The sequence below is a fragment of the Canis aureus genome, chromosome 12, assembly GCF_053574225.1.
Source record: "Canis aureus isolate CA01 chromosome 12, VMU_Caureus_v.1.0, whole genome shotgun sequence".
Classification (NCBI taxonomy): Eukaryota; Metazoa; Chordata; class Mammalia; order Carnivora; family Canidae; genus Canis; species Canis aureus.
Window position 1 is genome coordinate 40561633 of NC_135622.1, and position 16509 is coordinate 40578141.

Genomic DNA, 16509 nt, shown 5'->3' on the forward strand with positions numbered 1-16509 from the left:
CCTGCAGCTGGGAGAAAGGAAAGTAAACAGGGGTTGGGGAGAGACCCGGGGCCAGTAATCTCTGGTGGGGGAGCTGCAGGGTCATGGAAGCAGACACAGGGATGTGGCATCTTCCTAAGGCTGATGCTGATGCAGAGCAGAGCGGAAAACACCCCCCCACCCCCAGGCTCAGAAATGGTGAATAACGGGATAGCAGGCTCTAGTGAGGGGGGATCAAGAATGAGGAGAGAAACTTCCTCTGAGATGCAGGCAGGAAGGGAAGCCCTGACGAGGGGGCTGGTGAGGATGGCAGCTTACCCCACGTCCATCTGCATGTTCGGTAACACTTCCATAAGACCCTGTGCAGAACTGTGACCAGAAACGGACAAGCTGATGCTAACATCTCTATGGAAAGACAAAGGAACCCGAGGAGACAAACCAATTTTGAAAAAAGGAAAGCAAAGTTGGAGAAAACCCATGATCTGAGTTCAAGGCCTCCTAGACTTACAGTAAAGCTACAGCAATGGGAAACAGGATATTCTGTTGAATGCACGAGGCTGAAACAATTGAATATCATCCATGTGCAGAAAAGAGAGAGAGAGAGCAAGCCTCAAGCCGCATCTCCCGCCCTATGCAAAGATCCCCTCAAAATGGATCAGAGACCTGAATATTGTAAGACCGAATGTTGTAAGACTCCTAGAAGGAACTTCGAAGAAACCCTGTGACTTCGCTCTCTGGACTTGTCCACGATGTAGCTACAGAAGCCGAAGTCATGTTCCCAGGCTCCCACCTCCCTGATTTACTTCCTGGTTGTTGGTTATTTTAATTTAAACGCAGAACTGAAGGTGTCACCCTTGTAGCAGGTGACAGTCTGAAGCTCGCCGGGCCATCCCGGGTCTTCCTGCAGGACTCACTGCAGGGCTCGGGTCAGCTGCAAGCATGGGACGTTCTCTCCGAGGCTCACTGAAGCCACAGAGCAGACTGCTCACTGCAACCTGCAGCCCCCCGCCAGCCCCCAGCCTGGCAGGTGGCTCTCGGGGCCTTCTCTCCTGCCCTTGGCCAATTTCCCTCATACTGACTGAGCGTCCAGTGGAGTTGGAAAAAATTAAAAGATCAAACCCACAATTTCTTCTATGCTTTTCTCTCTACTCCCTCGATCTGCCTTTTGTATTGATCGATCATGCTAAGTAGACGTGAATCAACCACAGAGGGGCTTGGAATAGTAGTTGTTGAACCAAGGACCTGCCTTTCTGTGTGCAGGTGTGTACACGTGTGTTTGTGGGTCTGCGTGTGTGTCTCGGTGCATGTGTATCTGTGTGTGCATGTGTGCGTTTATACAGAAGAAGTGTGCGAGAGGCAGAAGCAGGGGCAGGGAGAGATGAATAGGCATGAGAAGTTTCTTTTCGAGGGAAAAAGAGCCAGAAATTACATCCGTTCAAAACTACCCTGCCTCTGTCACAGATAAATATAGCGACATGAGTAGATGTGTCACCAAACGAAACTTTCAAAACAGATCCGGAAAGAGTCACTGGAAGAGACTGCCGCGGCTGGCTCTCTCCCCTTGCTCCCCTATCTCCTCTGCCCCCGGGCTCCCAGGGCTCCCAGACCACAGTCAGGAAGAAGAGCGAGGAGGTGCATCTGTGCCTGGCCTCCCCCACGATTCCGGCAGAGGGGAGTTGCAGGAGCAGCGTGCTCCTTTTAAAAGAGCTGCTGGGGGATCCCTGGGTGGCACAGCGGTTTGGCGCCTGCCTTTGGCCCACGGTGCGATCCTGGAGACCTGGGATCGAATCCCACGTCGGGCTCCCGGTGCATGGAGCCTGCTTCTCCCTCTGCCTGTGTCTCTGCCTCTCTCTTTCTCTCTCTGTGACTATCATAAATAAATAAATAAATAAAAATAAAATAAAATAAAAGAGCTGCTGGGGGACGCCTGGGTGGCTCAGCGGTTGAGCGGCTGCCTTTGGCTCAGGGCGTGATCTCCGGGTCCTGGGATCAAGCCTCAAGTAGGGCTCCCTGCATGGAGCCTGCTTCTCCCTCTGCCTGTGTCTCTGCCTCTCTCTCTCTCATGAATAAATACATAAATCTTTAAAATAAATAAATAAATAAATAAATAAATAAATAAATAAATAAAAGGGCTGCTGGCTAGAGGGAGAGGTTACCAGATGTCTCCCCGACGAGGAAGCACTCGTGAGGCTACTTCTCTCTGTTATAAGGCAGTGGAGGCTCAGAACAGGAGGGAAGCCCCTCAGAGGCAGATGTGTTATGGCTGGAGCAGGTCATTGGAGCTAAGATCATGTGACTTGGACCAAAGGGTGCCATCAAAATCATTTGGCCACCAGTACAACAGAGGCACCCACCGGCCAGAAGGGATTCTAGTCCTTGACAAAGGGGAGGTATGAGGCCCACAGTGCTGCCCGCCAGCTGAGACTGGGCCCCCAGTAGACCCACATGCAACAGACCTTCCCAACAGCCCTCAGGTAGATATTGTCTTCCCATTTTTTCAACAGGGACACTGAGAACGGGGGCTGTTTGATGATTTAACCCAGGTCCTGTGCTTGGTCAAGCAGAGCTGGGTTTTGCTCTCCTGAGAGTGTCAGAGAGGGCCACCAGGGCTCGAAGTCACTCCACGTGCAGGAAGGCAGAAGCTGTGCGGCTGCCCCATCCCACCCTGCCCACCAGCAGAGCCTCGGCCGGCGGTGGCGGTGTGCGCGGTGGGGCAGCCCCTGGCTCCTAATCCCTGCGGGAGCGGAGAGTTGCAAGTCTTCCAGGAGGACTGTTAGACTAGCATCTCTGGTCTAACACCCGTTAGACTCCTGACTCAGCCCGGCCTCCACCAGGGCCTCAGCCACCTGTCCCTCCAACTGCGCCGTAGGCCCGGGCACCTCCCTAGCCTGGCTGAGCGAGAGCTCCTCGCCCCTGGGCTCCAAGCTCTGATGAAGTTTCTTAGCATCTTTTGAACCTGTGGGGACAGACAAGACCTGGCTTCAAATGCCACCTCTAGCACTTCCCCAGCTCTGTGGCCTTACAGATGAGTTTTTTATCACTACTAAAACAAATGACCACAAACTTACTGCCTTCAACAACACGAATTTGTCACTTTATGGTTCTAGAGGAAAGGCATCAAAATCAATCTCAATGAGCTAAAATCAAGGTGTCTGCAGGGCTGTGCTCCTTCTAGCTCTAGGGATAATCCATTGCCATGTCTTCTCCAGCTTCTAGAGGCTGCGTATGTTCCTTGGCTGGTAGCCTGGCATCACCGGGACCTCTGCTTCCATCACTGTGCCTCTTCCTCTTGCTCTGGCTCTCTCACCTCCTTCTTGAAAGGATTCCATGGGATCCATCTGTAAAATCCAGGATGATCTCCCCATCCTGAAATCCTTCATCACATACACAAAGTCCCTTTCACCTCTTCACAGGTTTTATGGAGTAAGACATAAACATCTTTAGGAGGAGGGAGCATTACTCAGCCTTCTGCATCTCAGTTTCTTCACTTCTAAAATGGGGTGATGATCTATACCTCACAGGTCTGCTGGAGGACGAATCATGTTGCAAAGTGCCAGCTCCATCCCTGGCACAAAGTGGAAAATGAGGCCACAAAAGGATGGCCACTGCTCTTTTCCGTGTCTGTGTCGGTGTTGTGTGGAAACACCAGTGCCTGTCCCCAGGCCTGCTCTCAGTGGGGAGGCAAAGAAACCCTGCTGAAGTAGACTCCCCATTGTGATGGACGGGTGTGACCTCTCCAACCCTGGGCAGGGCCACTTGCAAACGTAAAGGCTTCTAGGCAGCAGGAGGAGAAATATGAGCAGAAACAATATGTTCAGGGACATTTAAAAAAGTGGTTTTCATTGGGAAAGCTGAACTGAAAACCATTCCATCTGCTCTCATGTCAACTGCTCTCTTAGGGTTGGCTCAGCAGAGACCCCTTCCAGCCACTGAGCATCTCTCCCTGGAGGCGGAGCGAGGCTCTCCTCGAGGGAGCAGAGTAGCCTGAGTGCCTCATCCCCACTCACTGCCCAGACCTGGAGGGTAGTGGCTCAGGCTGACAGGAGCTGGGGGCAGCATGTGGCTGGTTGGGGAGCACAGACTGAAAGTCCCCATCTTCTGGGAAGGAAGTCAGAGCATGGAGGGGGCTGTGGCCTTACTGGGGGAGGCAAGAGGCAGGGAAGGGGCCAGATTCCTGGGAAGCCGTCCTAGCATCCCCTCCAGCAGAAGGCTGTCAGCACAGTTTAAGCCCATTTTAATCACCCTCATTAGAGAATCATCTTCAGGCACGCCCTCCCATAAATGCGTATTTATCTCTAAATTATATGGCATGAATCCCTGTGCAGATATCTTATGCACATCAAAACTTTCAGGCAATATAAACAGAGTAAAGTAAAAGGCTGTAAATACACATCAGTAGAAAATCAACGTTTTGATGGCTGCATCGTAGAACAAGCAGGTAGACACACCACAGCACTCTGGAGGCTGCCGGCAGCAGAAACTACTCTTGCATGGGTTGCTCGTCTTTTTCCTCGAATCCTGTTTATTCCTGTGTCTGATTCGGTGAGCACATCTCCTGCCAGGCAGGGCTGGTACCTTGTTTGTCCACCTGGCTTATAGAGTTGCCAAAGGCAGGACATGGCAAGCCTAGACAATGCAAAGTGCATAGTACACAGCCGGTGCATAATAAAGTCATCCAATGAATATTTTCTGAACACCTACTCTGAGCCCGGCTCTGTGGCAGGCGCACAGGGTTCAAGGAGCAGGATGTGGTCCCACCTTCATGGAGGGAGCCCAACAGAGTACCTGTTCGAACTGGGCTTGGGCTGGCAAGGACATTTGAGGCAGATGAGCAAAGAAATAGCATCCATCAGAGGAAGAGTGTGTGCAAAGGCCCAAAGGCCTGCAGAAGGCTGATGTGTCTGGGAGGCTGTCAGTGGGCAGCTATGGTGGAACCCATGAAGGAAGGGAGGGCCTGGTGAGGGAAGAGCCTAGGAGCTGGCAGGAGGTAGCTTCTAGGTAGGTAGCTGAAGCTCCTAGGTAGGCAGAGTGTATGATTAGTCCTGCCTCTGTGGCTTTCCCACCTGGAGGCGCACTCAAAGCACCCTTTTTGCCATGTATCTTCAGCACAAGAGGAAGAGGGTCAGAGGGCTGGTGAGGAGGTGTCTAGAACAACATAGGAAAGGAGAGGGTGAGCCCTCTGTTCTCACCAGTGCAAAAGCAGGAGTGGAACCAGACCAAAGCCAGAGGATCTGGAGGTCTGGGCTTTATTTGGAGGCTGGCCCACAGCCCCCAGGAAGCCTCCACTCACTGCCCTCTGAACCGCCAGGCCTCTGGGATTGAACGAGGGGCTTTGCATGGCTCTACTAGGGAGCTATCTCGTGGAGGGCCTGCTTCAGGGCTACTGAGACCCCTCTACCTTCTGCTGGGTCCATGGCTCCAAATCCCTTCCCTGCTCCCCAAGGTTGAGGGCTCATGTTTTTTCAGTTTCCCTCAGACTCCCGGGCAGTCTCCAGAGCTGGGAGACCTCCAAGTTGAGCTCGTCATGTCTGCTTTGGGCCAAGGAGCTTTAAATGCTTTCATGGGAATAAACCTCACAGGCACAGGAGGAAAGGTGTGCAGATGCTGGACCTCTAAAGCAGGGGATGGGGGACATGCCCAGGGGAAAGAGCTGTAAGAGGGCACCTGGGTGGCTCAGGTGGTTAAGCATCTGCCTTCAGCTCAGCTCATGATCCCAGCCTCCTTGGACTGAGCCCTGCATAGGGCTCCCTGCTCAGTGGGGAGCCTGCTTCTCCCTCTCCCTCTGCCACTCTCCCCTGCTTGTGCTCTCTCTCTCTCTGTCAAATAAATAAATAAATCTTAAAAAAAAAAAATCTGTAAGAGAGCATCAAGGGCCTCAATCCTCCCTGACACATTATGTGGCCTTGGGCCAGAGAACTTGTGTGCCTGACCATCTGCCTTAGGCCTCAGATCTCAGTGGTTTTAGGCCTCAGAGTGGGAAGGTGTGGACAGAAAGGCATCGGATTGAGCCTCACTCCAGAAGCTGGGGGGTGGCGTTGAGAGAAAAGGCATTAACTCTTTCCTCCCAGATCTCCGGACTCTGCAAGGAGCACGGAGAGGGCAGGAGAGAAGCCCAGGAGGAGCCTGCCAGGGCAGTCGCGGTGAGCAGTTTGCTTCGCATCTCAAGGAGTTTCAGGGAGCAGACTTGCGGACATTTAAAGGTGACCTAAAATAGAAGGCTGGAGAAGAGGGTCTGGTGTTAGAGTAATCTGAAGCCAGGGTCAGTATAATCCACAAGCCTGAAGAACACAGGATGGAGGGGCCCATGCTGGGCCACTTTAGGGTACCCACAAATTATAAAGCCCCCGGGGCAAAGTCACCTTGGGGGTGGTGAATTTGGGGCACTAGCTCTGGGCGGTGTGGGCACAGGGTGGGAGCGCCTCTGGCACCACGGCAAAAGATCACTGCTCCAGCACGGGCCCCGGGTACCTGAGGCAGGGAGAGCTGCTGGCTAAAGTCTGTGGTCCCCTTGTTTAGAGACTCAGGGTGTCAGGAGCTACCACATAGCCCAGAGGGTTCACTGAGCCTTCCAGGGTGGGAGCCACCAAGGATCAGGCCGGGTCAGGCCGGAGGAGAGCGGCTGGAGGCTGCCAGTGTTGGCTCTGCCCGTGACCCAGTGGGACCCAGCTTCCGACTTCTTATCTGGTCAATGAGGAGAGTGGGCCGCCAGCCCTCTGGGATTCCTTCCAGCTCTGACACTCTTGACACCATCTGGGTTCCTCCGGGCCCTGCTCAGCCCTTTCCCATCTTACAGCCTCTTGACACCATCTGGGTTCCTCCAGGCCCTGCACAGCCTTCTCCCATCTTCCAGCCTGAGTCACAGCCTGTCAAACGGTGGGCCACCTTCCAGGTGATCTGCCACCACGGTGGGCTTTCAGAGAAACTACTAACAACTGGCAGTTTCCTTCCTGAGAAGCCGGGGAGGCGTCTCCCCACCTCACCCCACCGCAGGCCCCGGGGAACAAGCATCACCCCCTCCTCAGCTCCTGTGGCTTCCCTGGCGTTCTGTGAAGGAGTCTGAAAACAAACCATCAGAAGAAGAGAAAATAAGCCACCCATCCCAAAATAGCTCTGTAGGCTCTCCAACCCACACCTTTTTGGTAGCGATGTTCTATTATTTTATTTTAACAGAGCAGAGAGGGCCACCTGATGGATCCTTCTGGAGTCTCCCTCATGGGGAATGAGCTTGCAGCGTGTGCATGAGGACAGGCCAGGGCAGGAGTGAGGGTTGTGGTCTTGGGGCAATGGATAAAATTCTGCAGACCTGTGATGGAACACTGCAGGCTTCCTTACGCAGGGACAGATTATATATAGGACAGCCTCCCGGCCAGAGGCACTTGGATCATAATCCAGTGAGAAGGTGGAGAAATGGTTCCTCTGCACTGGTCACCAGGGCTCAGAGCACAGAATAAGCACCAAGAACTCAGCTGAGCGGAAGAAAATACCGCCCACTGTCATTAGGGGGAAGAATTTGAACAGCTAACATACCTCATGCTGATGGGTTGACATCGGGCCCTTGGGCAGAATTCAAGGAGTCGGTGAACTTGCATGGGAAAGGTTTTTACATCCTTATTTTCACTAACTCAGCCCAAATTTAGCTTCACCTGCTATTATGAACGTACGCCAGGGACCTCAGACATTTCAGCAGCGCCTAGCATTTGTCACAGGTAGAAATCACAGAGACAGTGAGAGCACTGGCTGCAGATAGCTGAAATTATTGTTTAAGCTCATCACGGCTTCAGAATTACGGTGGTTGTTAGACCTGTCACTAGATCTCGCTGATGTGTGAACAAAGAAGCACGTGTGATACGATATCACGAATCTGAAGGTTTTAAAAATATTTTGATAACCACACTTCAATGTAATTGGTTTCCTTTATAATCTGATGTATTCTCTTTAATGCATTTAAAAATTTTACTCTGAAGAGGGGTTCATAAACTTCACCAGATTGCCTTAAAAAAAGAAGTTAAGGACCCCCTTCCCCTGGATAACCTGGCGTACCCCTCCCACACAACCGGCCAGTGTGGTGGGGGCAGGTGGGGGTATCAGGATTACTGATTACCTTGTGAAAGCTGCAGCCCCACTGGTAGTGAGGGGCCCGGCAAGCTGTGGGGCCGCAGCTTTCACAAGGTAATCAGTAATCCTGAGAAGCCCCAATTTAAAAGGTTGCTTGGGCGATTAAAGGAAACAATGCATGCAACGAGCTAAATTCCCTCTGCCCTCCTGGATGTATCTTGCAAGAAGTTGCTGTGGCCAGGTTCAAAAAGGGTGTTGCCCGTGTCCTCCTCTAGGATTTTGATGGATTCTTGTCTCACATTTAGATCTTTCAACCATTTTGAGTTAATCTTTGTGTTTGGTGCAAGAGAGTGGTCTAGTTTCATTCTTCTGCACGTGGCTGTCCAATCTTCCCAGCACCACTTATTGAAGAGACTGTCCTTTTTCCAGGGGATAGTCTTTCCTGCTTTGTCGAATATTAGTTGACCATACAGTTGAGGGTCCACTTCTGGGTTCTCTATTCTGTTCCATTGATCTGTGTGTCTGTTTTTGTGCCAGTACCACACTGTCTTGATGACCACAGCTTTGTAGTACAACCTGAAATCCGGCATTGTGATGCCCCCGGCATTGGTTTTCTTTTTCAATATTCCCCTGGCTCTTCGGGGTCCTTTCTGATTCCATACAAAGATACAGATGTAGTGAAACGCTGGGACACCTGCACCCCAATGTTTATAGCAGCAATGTCCCCAAAAGCCAAACTGTGGAAGGAGCCATGTTGTCCGTCGAAAGAGGAATGGATAAAGAAGACGTGGTCTATGGAGCAGCCAGGGTGGCTCAGCGGTTTAGCGCCGGCTTCGGCCCAGGTCATGGTCCTGGAGACCCGGGATCGAGTCCCGTGTCGGGCTCCCTGCATGGAGCCCGCTTTTCCCTCTGCCTGTGTCTCTGCCTCTCTCTCTCTCTCTCTCTCTCTCTCTGTGTGTGTCTCTCATGAATAAATAAATGAAATTGAAAAAAAAGGTGTGATCTATGTATACAATGGAATATTACTCAGCCATCAGAAATGACAAATACCCACCATTTGGATGGAACTGGAGGATGCTGAGTGAAGTAAGTCAATTGGAGAAGGACAATCATCATATTGTTTCACTCATATGGGGAATGTAAGAAATAGTGAAAGGGATTATAAGGGAAAGAAGGGGAACTGAGTGGGAAAAAATTAGAGAGGGAGACAAACTATGAGAGACTCCTAACTGGGAAACAAACAAAGGGTTGCGGAAGGGGAGGTGGGCGAGGGGTTGGGGTAACTGGGTGAGGGGCACAGAGGAGGGCCCTTGATGGGATGAGCACTGGGTGTTATACATATGTTGGCAAATCGAACTTCAATAAAAAACAAATAAAAAAATAAATTCCCACTGCTGCTTTCTCTGGGGAACTGGTCTGTACCTGCCCTGGCTTCCTCCAGCCTCGGCCACAGCCTCCCTCCCATCCTCCACCTCTGAGGCAGCTTCCTGACAGGGGTGAGCTCAGGGCTGGTTTTTAGCATCCAGACCTGAAACCTTTCATTCTTCCCCTCTTTGCAAGCCTGTCACTTGGCCTCCAGGGGTGTTTTGGCAGCGGCAGAGCTCACCCAGGCAGCACACACTGGAGCCATTCTCTCATCACCTAATAATTAGCTTGACATGTAGAATGGGCCTCCAGGGCTCTGGGATGACAGTGCTGTTTTCAGATGCAAAGATACTGTAATTTTGCATCTGTGCCAGACAAGATGCCTGCGAGCAGAGGGGAGAGTGACCCAGGTTTTGCGTGCCCTCAGCAGTGCTTAGCATTTTATACAGAGGCGGATTACTGGGGAGATAATGAAGCATCATCTTCAGGGCCCCTCAACAGCAGCTCCCTGGTTTCTGCGAAATCAGCAAAAGTAGTCCGTGGGTGCATGTCTTTCATAAAGACAGTCTTCAAAATTGTATAAATTTCAGGCTCCACAAAACCTAACCCACCCTGGGGTTGTCTCCTGGGTCTGCCCTGCCTAGAAGTGGACCCCTCCTATTGCTGCCATTCAGGACTGCCGAAAGGATTGGGGGGTGCAAGTCACGGAGAGCACTGCACTTTGGGCTAAGGAAGTTGATGATTTGCTGGAGCTGAAGGGGACACCATCCTCAAGGAAGCTGAATTCCCTCCCTGTTTTGCCATCTGCGGGCTGGGGGACTTGGTGCCTGGGTCTGAGCCTGGGGGTCCCCCCTCTGCAGAATGCATGGATGGAGTCTGAGGAGTCTGATGGGCCCACAGTGCAATGACAGAGAGAAAGAGCAAAACGTATCTGTTAGCGGTCGGGATGCTGAGGTGCCAATGTCCATGATGATTGCGGAAACACACAAGACACTGACTTAAGGATGAAAAGCCCAGAGGTGAATCCCCCACCTCGACCCCTGACAAATCATGGAACAAGGTGCATAGCCTGTGTGTGTCTCACTCAGCTGAAAAAAAGCGGGGAAACGTGCAATAAATTCCTCACGGGTATAAGCAGGAGCCCAGGATCTGGGAGGGAGAAGCAGTCATCTCCAGCTTCTGCAGCCTCAGAGCTCTTGAAGTAGCACCTGGAACAGATGACCAGGGAAGAGCATGTGGGTTCAGGCAGGACATGGAGGAGGGAGGTGAGCAGTGAAGGAACAAGGCTGCCATTACTTCTGTCTGTGGCCCAACATCCCATCTGGGCTCGGACCCCACAGCCCCCTGACACCTCCCCTTCTTTGTTCCCCATATCTAATCAGTTGCTAAAATCTAAAATCCCTCCCCTCGATCTGCACTGCTTAGTCCCCTCCTCTCTATTCCTATAGGCCACCATTCATTTCTTATCCATACGAGGGCCACAGGCATCTAATGCAAGGCTTCCAAACCAACGGGCCACAGGCCTGCTGAGAGTTCCATCTCCTGAGCCCTCGGGGCACTGCCCAGGCTGGGGAGACCAGAGCCTCCAGACCAGCACTTTGCAGCTGCGGGAAACCCCATTTGTTAATCCCAGTGTGCAATTCGAATGTCAACATTTTTTGTGTGTTGCTTCCACCGGAGAAGGTGTGGGAAGCAGCCCGCGGAGACCCATGCTAGGCACTGTCCACGGGGTCCAACCTCAACAGCGTGGCTTGCCTTCAGCGTGGCCATCAAGATTCTGAACTATATGAAAGTTACAGAAAGCTACAGGGGCGGGCAAGAGGACCCAATCCTAGCTTGAGGAGAGGGGTGGAGAAAGGCAACCTGGGAGGACAGCTGGAATAGTCACCCTGCCCTTTGGGTTGGGATGGTGATTCTCAGACTCCACCTGTACCAGTATCACCTGCTGTATATATGGAAGATGCAGATTGCAAGGCCTCCTCCAACCCCACCAAACTTTTCTTTTTTTTTTTATTTTTAAGATTTTATTTATTTACTCATGAGAGACACAGAGAGAGAGGCAGAGACATAGGCAGAGGGAGAAGCAGGTCCTTGCAGGGAACCTGATGCATAACTTGATCCCAGGATCACGTCCTGAGCTGAAGGCAGCCGCTCAACCACTGAGCCACCCAGGTGCCCCCACCAGACTTTTCTTTTGGTGTTTTTGTAAGCAGATCCAGCAGTCTGCAGTTTGGGGAAGCACACTGATTGTGGACACAGGTGTTGCACAGACTTCACTTTGAGAACCCATGCCCGAATGGTCTCAGCTAACCAGCACTCTTTGCCCTGCCAGCTCGTATATAAGATAAAGCAATGGCATATGGGCGGAATTTGTAGTAAGCTGGGTCTCAGCCTGGAACCTCAAATCAAACATATCACTTTGAAATATATATATATATATATATGAATAAGAGATCATTAAAATAGGGAAAGCAGTTGAAAGGAAGACCATCTGGGCAAACCAAAGTGACTCATCCCTGAGAACATTCTCCCAGAAAGGCAAACTACATGGAAAATATTAAATGTAACCCTAAAGAAAAAAAGAAAGTCTTGAAATCCTGAAAAGAAATTATTTATAATCTAGAACTCAGGCAGCCCATTGTGCAGACAAACACGGCAAAGTGTTCTCTAAAACGTACCAACGTGGAAGTCGTACTGAAGACAAGGAGTATGTATGTGGCTGAATGATGGCCAGGGGGTGGGGTGGCAGGGACTTGCACACATTCCTTTAGGTTTCCAGAATGGAGAGAACTTTCTTCATGGTGTTATTATCTTCAGTGTGGGTGATGCCACAGCCTGTCCAGCCGGCTCAGGAACCTGTCACCTGACTCAGCTGGATGGTTCTACAGGTTGTCACAACTCTGTCTGATTCCCAGATGGAGGCATGATGGTATGGCTTATGAGAATGCCAGGAACTCATCGGACGAGTGGCTCTGGTTGTTTGAAAGCCAGACTGACGCGAAAACATAAATTGCCTGTTCACAGCGATTTTGGAAAGATGTTTGGATTTTCTTCTTTTTTATTATTATTTTATTTATTTATTCATGAGAGACACAGAGAGAGAGAGAGGCAAAGACACAGGCAGAGGGAGGAGCAGGCTCCATGCAGGGAGCCTGACACGGGACTCGATCCCGGGTCCCCAGGATCACACCCTGGGCTGGAGGCGGCTCTAAACCGCTGAGCCACCCAGGCTGCCCAGATGTTTGGATTTTCCATCCTCGCCTCCTCCTCTGCTTCCTCAGCACACCTCAAACACCATTTCCTGACAGGTCAAAACTCTGCCTGGAGCACCGGGTAGAGGAGAAGACTCAGGAACTATTCCGAGTGGCGGAGAGGCTCTGCTAAAATCGAGCCGCAGAAGGGACTGCTGGCTTCCTGGTACCGGGACAAAAGGTGTGCTCCTTCCTCTTTGCTGGAGGAACAGCAGGCGGTGGTTCTGGAAGGGGCAGCAACACCATCTGGCTGCATATTAAGACCTGATTCGGGCTGGCTGGACAGCAACGGGACAGGCACCCGCTGACAGCGTCCCCAGAGGAAGCGTGGGAGGCCTTGGCTTGCCTCTCCATGAGGTGGCGGTGAAGCGGCTCAGGGACGATGATTCAGGGGGAGGCTGAGAACCCGCGCGAGGAAGTGCTCAGAGAAGGAGCCTGTTTTCAGCCCTTGTGTGAGGAGCTATTTTTAACTGGGGTAAAATATCTGTCAAAGAAAGAAACACAAAAGGCTCAATTAGATCCTTTTAGAGGTGCCCTGGACACTCATCCTGGCCAAACGCAGAATGGCCAAGTATCAAATATTGAGCGGGGGCCAAATGGTGCCATTATGAATACCCTGTGGGATACAATAATAAATATGACATTTGATTTTAAATCTGTAATTAGAGCTGTCCCTCTATTGCAAAACTGTTTAATGTTCAGATTTCCAGCTTGACTTCAGAGCACAGGGACAGAGGGGGCCGCTCCGTCTGCTGCAAGACGACCCTGACCTTCACACTGCGATGCACATTTGTGACACTCGCTGGACACTCGGTCTTCGGAGGTGGCCCTGCCAGCAGGTGGCCCGGGATGGCCAGGCCGGCTGGCCTGCCAAGCTAGCCTCTTTCCTCAACCGTAACTGGCGGAAGACAATTCCTCTGCCAACTCCTGGATATAAAGGAGTCTCGGCCAGGACTTCCTGAGAAATTCATGGCACATATAAAATTAAATATCAAAAATTAATTAATGTCGCTTTTATGAGCTAATTTGTTTACTGTTACCGGAAGCGCTTATTTTACCAAAGAATTCTCTCAAGATTAGAACTGTAATCTAATTAGAACTATAATCTAATCTATTGTTCTGCCCTGTGTTGTTGGTGTGATTGTTTGAACCGCTCTCCAAGGGCCACGATCAGATCCACCATTCAAGATCATTTCACCACGCGGGGGCTCAGGCCTCGGGGGTCAGTCTCGCCTGGGCTTTGAGCGTGCTGCCTGCCACGGAGCTGGCCTTCCGCGCATATTTGCTGACTGGCTGAGTGGCTAAGTGAATGAACAAATTAAGAAATGAAAAGTGGGGGGATCCCTGGGTGGCACAGCGGGTAGGCTCCTGCCTTGGGCCCAGGGCGTGATCCTGGAGTCCCGGGATCGAGTCCCATGTCGGGGTCCCCACATGGAGCCTGCTCCTCCCTCTGCCTGTGTCTCTGCCTCTCTCTCTGTCTCTCATGCATAAATAAATAAAATCTTTAAAAAAATGAAAAGTGATACAAGTGGGAACCAAGCAAAGAGGTGTCTGCACCTGCAGGCTATGGATGCACTAGGTAAGGTGAGGTCAAGGGGGTGGACCTAGAGCAGGAAGGAGGATAAAGCCAGTCCTATTGGGAAGCCACGATGCATCCAGAGAGGACGGGACAGGAGGGGGCTGGGATAGGGCAGCGTGGCTACAGGTAGGAGTGGGTGAGTGTCCTGGCAGACAGGTCAATAGATGTCCCCAGGGCAGGAGACATGTCAAGGTCATATAGAGGACACAGGGCCTCAGGAGCAGACTCCAGACTCCAGCCAGAGTGAGTTGTAGAAGGAAAAGAACTTGGGCCAGCTGTCACAGCCCAGAACACCCAGATGACAACTGGAACAGGAGCTAGAGGCAGCGCTTGGCCACGGGAAGACAGCCTGGTAGTAAACCTGAGACCTAGGCCAGCAAAGGAGCCTGGCCAGGCTGGCTCGAGGGCAGATCTGACTGGGTGTTGACAGGACTGTGTTCCTGTTGACAGGACTGTGTTCCTTTCTGGAGGCTTGATGTGAGGATTTGTCCTCTTGCCTTCTCTAGCATCTAGGGGTCACCAACACCCACAGACCCAATAGCGGCCGGTTGGGTATTTCTCCCATGGCACCACTCTGCCCTTCTCCTTTGCCCTTCTCTCCTGAGGGCCCTGTGACTACACGGCACCCACACAGATAATCTAGCCTGCAATCCTCCCTGTCCTGAAGTCAGCTCGTTGTGCAACCTTCCCTCTGTCTACAACACTAATGCAACATAACAAGTTCACCGGTTTCTGGGATTAGGATGTGGCCATCTCTGGAGGGCCACTGTTCTGGCTGCCATGTCGCCAAGGTCAGAGGATCGAATATGTTCTATTTAACAATCTGCTGGCCAGGCTTATAATTTTAAGCATCTGGAGATCCAGTGTGTAGGCTTCCATTTGTGCTGTTCTGCTAGGGCTGCTCTGGGGGGAAAGGGCAGCTGCCCCCAGCGTCATGGGGAAGCTTGCCTTTGGCCAGCAGCTACCCCCCTGGACACAGTGTCCAAGGCTCCCCCAACCTGTGGGTCTCCAGGGAAACCCGTCACCTTCATCCTCTTACCTCTGACTCCTGACACAGCTGTCTTTACAAGAGCATTCCTCCCAGCACAGCTCAATCTCCAGCTCTTTTTGCCTTTTACATAAGAAGGGGAGAAGCAAGGGAAGCAACCTCCTAATCATCTGGGCTCCAGTAGCACAGGCACATCAAAGCACACCAAGCGCCTCAGGAAACCAGAGCGTAGCTTACATCATCCTGCACCACATCACTAAGCAGCTGTAGGATCAACACTTGTTTCCATGGAGATGTCATTTCATCGCCATCCTTCAGGCAGAGCAGAGAAGTGCATCCAGGAGGAGTGAATACGCTGGGCCGTGCCAGAGGATGACAAAATCTGGTAGCACAGACCTATCATCCAGGTGAAAGGTTGACGAGAGAGAGCCCTAGAACGAAAACAGGAAGGAGGATGGCCCTGGGTGGCTTGGCAGGGAATGACTGGCCAGAACCAGCCCCAGATGCACATCATGTGGCCCACTTCCCTCAGCACGGGGAGCACGGGGAGCAGCCCAGGGTGGCCTCAGACTCCTGTCCAGTCCTGCACAACAGTTTGTAGGCTGAGCTGAGGCCAGAACCCAGACCTCATGCTACCCTGTGCAGGACTCATCCCACATGAAGGAAAGCACTAAGAAGCAGGAATACTCTTTCTCCCTTGGTTCAGGCAAGCAAAGATGGGTCTTGCCCCTTTCGCTCCATGTCAAATTCTGGCCTGCCTAGCACAGTGACTTCCAGGGACGTGTCTCCCAATCAGCAAACCCTGTTGCTACAAGGTGTGGCCTTCCAAAAGGACTGTAGCAGAGGGGAGTGGGAGAGAATTCATGGTTACTGAGCACTTGCTATGTGCTAGGCATTGTGCTATGTGCTTTTTACAAGTAATCTCAGCTAATCCTCAAATTCCCCTTATGGAGTGTTAGAGCCTATTTTACAAGCAAAGAATTGCAGCTCAGGGAGGTGGGGTAGATTATTCAATACAAGACGATAAGATAGGAGCAAACTTTCAGAATTCACTTAGTGTGTGCCATGCATTAAGTTCTTTACAAATATTAATTCATTTTGTCCTCATACCAAATCTAGGGGGGAATGGGGGCAGATTATTGACTACCCACTAACAAGTGGCAGAGCCAGGCTCTGCAGGCTGGGGTGCCCTTTCCACTGTGTATGCTGACCCCACTGTCAACACTAAAGGTAACAGCTTAGGGGGTGTGGGGGAAGGCACAACGGAATGAGCTGGTGATGGACTGGATTTT

At 51.6% G+C, this 16509-nt stretch overlaps 1 long non-coding RNA gene across 1 annotated transcript; it reads right to left on the bottom strand.

Annotated features, from left to right (window-relative positions):
* Positions 1-3043: 3043 nt before the first annotated feature.
* LOC144281026 (uncharacterized) lies at positions 3044-13248 on the bottom strand. Its single transcript, XR_013349479.1, has 2 exons — positions 12078-13248; positions 3044-10607 (listed from the first exon to the last, which is right to left on the bottom strand). It is a non-coding gene; the product is annotated as an uncharacterized LOC144281026 (long non-coding RNA).
* Between the last annotated feature and the right edge of the window lie 3261 nt (positions 13249-16509).